Source organism: Octopus bimaculoides, chromosome 4 (genome assembly GCF_001194135.2).
Source record: "Octopus bimaculoides isolate UCB-OBI-ISO-001 chromosome 4, ASM119413v2, whole genome shotgun sequence".
In the NCBI taxonomy this organism is placed as follows: domain Eukaryota; kingdom Metazoa; phylum Mollusca; class Cephalopoda; order Octopoda; family Octopodidae; genus Octopus; species Octopus bimaculoides.
In genome coordinates this window covers 74220457-74221367 of record NC_068984.1, presented here as the reverse complement: position 1 = coordinate 74221367, position 911 = coordinate 74220457, and positions in this window count along the sequence as shown.

Genomic DNA, 911 nt, shown 5'->3' with positions numbered 1-911 from the left:
ATAGATAGATAGATAGATAGATAGATAGATAGATAGATAGATAGATAGATAGATAGATATACATATATACAAATATATATACAGTTTGCGATGGGTGATTTGTCGCTATTTTATATTTTTGATTTCACGCATGCGCTTTGGTCGTTTTTGATTTTCGACTACACTGTACAGTAGGGTCAGGTGAGCATCGTCTGTAAGAAAAACAACACCATGGTGCAATTGTCTCTGCCAGAAATTTGAAAACAACATTCTGTAACTGTTGGCATTCGCGCCGGAAGCGCCATTACGAACAGATGAAGAACACACAGAACAACCGTTGGCTTACCATGCCCCGAAAACATGTACCGAGAGTGATAAAGATCAAACATCTAGTCAACATCGTGTTGTTGGATTGATCACTAGTGATGGCGATGTTAGCCTCCAATCATCTTTCCACACGGCCTCAGACTCAGCACGGAGGCCTACATCAAGTGCCTGCAGGAGGTAGTGCTGTCTTGGGTCAAGAGGTTGGCTGTTAAAAGGCCCTATATCTGGAACAGCATTCTGCACCATGTCACACAAACAGGAGAACCCAGTCATGGGTGTCGGACAATTTTTGCCACCACAACATGCCTAAAATCTGGCCACCTAACTACCCAGACTGCAACCCCGTTGATTATTATGTGGGGAGTGCAGTTGAGCGAGAGACCAACAAAGCACCGAAGATAATGTGAAGGCAGGGATTATAGCAGCATTCACCACCTTAAACAAGGAGACCATCCAGAAGACTTGCAAGAGATTCCGAAGTCGTCTGGAGGCTATGGGTGAAGCCAATGGTGATTTTATTGAATAAATTTACTCTTTAGTATTTCAAGGTGATTTTATGTAATTTTGGTGTATGTATATATATATATATATATATATATATATAT